Here is a 3,331-nt window from a genome sequence, read left to right as displayed (position 1 = left end):
CGTTGTAAAGGGGTTGTAATGTTCTGATGGCGGCGGGGTAAGCGGCCATGGTGGAGCGTATTCAGCGGCTTCGGTCGCGGCTGGAGTTAATTACATACTGGTCACCAACCGCTCATCACGCCACTCCATTTCATCACACAAGCTCGCACTGTCCTGTCGGGTCTCTTCTACATCCACCAGGAAAGGGTTTAAGCTCACTCTTCGACTCCTTCCCTCCAAGTGCGTTGATATTCCGGTAGCAGCGTTGGCGCCAGTCACAGCCATCTTGTGAACTTCCAGAAGGTTCTTTCGGCTTCCTTCATCCATTTTTTTTTTTTTTTTTTTTAGCAGAGCGATCCCGGAACGAGCCCCCAGTGTTACCAAGGAAATCTATTTCGGCTTGTCTGCTGGTAACGAGCTCTTAAAGGTCCTGCTCCGCTTGCGGCAGATAAAAGCTTGTAGAACTTTTTTCCTTTTCTTGGCAAGGCGAACAACGAGCTGCACAGCTAGAGTCTCTAAAACTAACACACTCAGCTCATTTTCTTCTTCTTCTAACCCCCAGATGCTGATCTTTACCGCCCCCCTAGGAAAGGCTGGGCCTGTAACATACTGGAGAGTGAAAGAAAATAAAAATGTGGCCACGGAGGAGTATAATCCTACATTTCTGAATGAATTTTGCATAATTGCTAAATAAATAAATAAATTCTCTCGTGTGGAAAAGTTGTAAATTTGCAACACATTTGTTTTTTTGTGTGTTTTTTTTTTCCATGATTAAGGGTATACATTTATAATATTACACCTGGACTATTCTCTAACATTGTAAAGCCAGCATGATAAATAGTCAGCTTATTAAGATTATAAAGTCGGACATTTGGTGCAAAACATACCATAGATCTTATTTAAGTGGTAAATTTTTAGATATACACACACAAATATTTTCCTAGAGATGCTGTTCTGACACAGAAAATAATTCACATATATCCTCTTACATTTTGGAAAATAACCAGACATGTATCTCCTGAAATTACCACCAAACCTTAGAGAACTTCTTGCATTTTTTTTTTTGTTGTTGTTGCAAAAATGACTTTATAATGTACAGAAAGTCATAATTTTTTTCTGGAATAGGTTTTTGAAATGTAGCCACATTATTATTTCTTTTATCTACGGTGCAACAAACATGCCGTTGCTAATACTCCCTTGTAAAAGATGGACATTTTATGTCAAGATGTGCAAAGCTAGCAGAGACATACCACCTATAAACATTTGTCTCTGTAAATTAAGTGAAAGATGGTTCAAATATTAAGTTATTAGTTTTTATGTGACAAAACATGAAAACATTTAGCAAGTGTGAACTCGCTTGGAAGGTATGCCGACTTAGACATTGTAAATAGTTCACAGCATTGCTAAAACCTCTAACCACATATTTAGTTTCTTTACTTAGACTGGAAATAAACAACGGTCTCATTCTGGAGGACATAAGAAACAATGTCATTGTAGTCTCCAGCTGAAAATAAAACACTGTTCCTTTGTCGTAAATAATTACCTTTAATGTATTCTGGAAGGTTTGCCAACAACCTTCCAGACAGAAAACCCGATCCACATGCTTGCCTGCTTTTCAGTGCTTTTATTGAGAATTTCTAAAGCTGGGGCAAAGATCAGAAAATCCTGAAATTTTGTGCATGTAAGAAAATCTGTTTTTGATGTAGTCTGTTGTCAGTTGGCAGTCAGGCAGCAGACACACTGGAGCTTTTTCTGCTCCCACGAAAGAATGATAAATCCGTCAAATACGACCTCAGCTATTATAGTTTACAGAGATCTGCAAATCCAGCCTGGGTCATTTCCCGTTCGGTTATATAAAGATTGGAAAGGGAAAAGGTAAAGGTAATTTTATTTATATAGCACATTTTCAGAAACAAGGCAATACAAAGTGCTTTGCAGGAATTAAAAGAAAATACAAACTAAATAACAAACCAAAGAAAAGAGCAAAAGAAGAAAAAGCTAAAGTAAGTATCCTCTGGTCTAATTCCTTTTCTGGGTTGCAATAATAGGAGTCTCTCTGCATCTAAATAGTGAGTACAGTTTCTAAAATATGAGCTAAAGAGTGACTAATAAACTAGAATCTCTGGATTCCAAGTTTGTTCTAATTCATGGAAAACTACCTCTCTACGGTATATGCATACACACGTATATATGGGATAAAAGGTGGAAATCATAGAATCAGGAGCGTTAAAGGGATCCGCATGGCAAACAGGCACAGAATTACCTTGACTACTTCATATAAATTTCAAAGACTAAACATTGCATTTCAAAGAGCTTTGGAAAACGTGAGAATGTTGTGTGATGTGTGTTCGTCTGTTCTGAGGCTCGCTCATCAGCAGTGCAGAGAAAACGAGATTTCATTATTCAAATGGAAATTGATTTGGTCAAAGACCTTTTGATTTTCATTGCACTGTGAACTGAATTTATATTTTATTGATGAAATCCCATGTGTGAAACTCAAAAAAGGCAGTGTATAAAAACATAACTTTATTGCTGTGTATACATTGGGTTTTGCAGCTTGGAAACTTCAAGTTTACTTTATTGTCTAAAATCACAAATGAATTAATCTGTAGATCTTTCATGTTGTCCAGGGCAACCTGCCATTTGTCCCGGAGATGACTCGTCCATGAAAACCCCGGAAATACTGAGCGTGCGCTGGAAACAGCTGGATGCACAGAGCTCATACACAAACAGGAAGACCATACAAAAAAGGCAAAAATAAAAAAANAACTTTTGCTCGTCGCTATGAGCAAACGTTTGGCATAGTCCTTAGTGAATTGTCAAGCAATCTTTGCCCTTCAAGCATACCACACACAAAGGCATCTCACCCTCTGATGAAGGAAGTCAGGATGGCCGAGTGGTCTAAGGCGCTGCGTTTAGGCCGCAGTCTCCCCTGGAGGCGTGGGTTCAAATCCCACTTCTGACACACTTGCATTAATTTAAGAATGAACGAGTCTCAGTGTCTTGATGCAGGCAAAACAGGAGAGTTTCTGATTAGTTCTGCCAACAACTGTGGGAGATGTTAAGTGGTTCTCAAAAACTCAACACATTTACTTACACTGGTGGCATGGAAGCAAACACAACTTGCTTTGCTTTGCAGAAAAAGTGCTAAGTTTTGCTCGTCGCTATGAGCAAACGTTTGGCATAGTCCTTAGTGAATTGTCAAGCAATCTTTGCCCTTCAAGCATACCACACACAAAGGCATCTCACCCTCTGATGAAGGAAGTCAGGATGGCCGAGTGGTCTAAGGCGCTGCGTTTAGGCCGCAGTCTCCCCTGGAGGCGTGGGTTCAAATCCCACTTCTGACACACTT

General features: G+C 39.5%; 2 non-coding genes across 2 annotated transcripts; both read left to right on the top strand.

Moving 5' to 3' along the window:
• Positions 1–2,861: 2,861 nt before the first annotated feature.
• Positions 2,862–2,944, top strand: trnal-uag (transfer RNA leucine (anticodon UAG)). The gene has a single exon. It is a non-coding gene; the product is annotated as a tRNA-Leu (tRNA).
• A 299-nt stretch (positions 2,945–3,243) lies between these two features.
• Positions 3,244–3,326, top strand: trnal-uag (transfer RNA leucine (anticodon UAG)). The gene has a single exon. It is a non-coding gene; the product is annotated as a tRNA-Leu (tRNA).
• Positions 3,327–3,331: the final 5 nt, after the last annotated feature.

This window comes from Poecilia latipinna, unplaced genomic scaffold (assembly GCF_001443285.1).
Source record: "Poecilia latipinna isolate Pla-1442-1.1 unplaced genomic scaffold, P_latipinna-1.0 Scaffold34, whole genome shotgun sequence".
NCBI lineage: Eukaryota > Metazoa > Chordata > Actinopteri > Cyprinodontiformes > Poeciliidae > Poecilia > Poecilia latipinna.
Note: the sequence above shows the minus strand (reverse complement) of the source record. Positions and strands in the feature narration are given on the sequence as shown.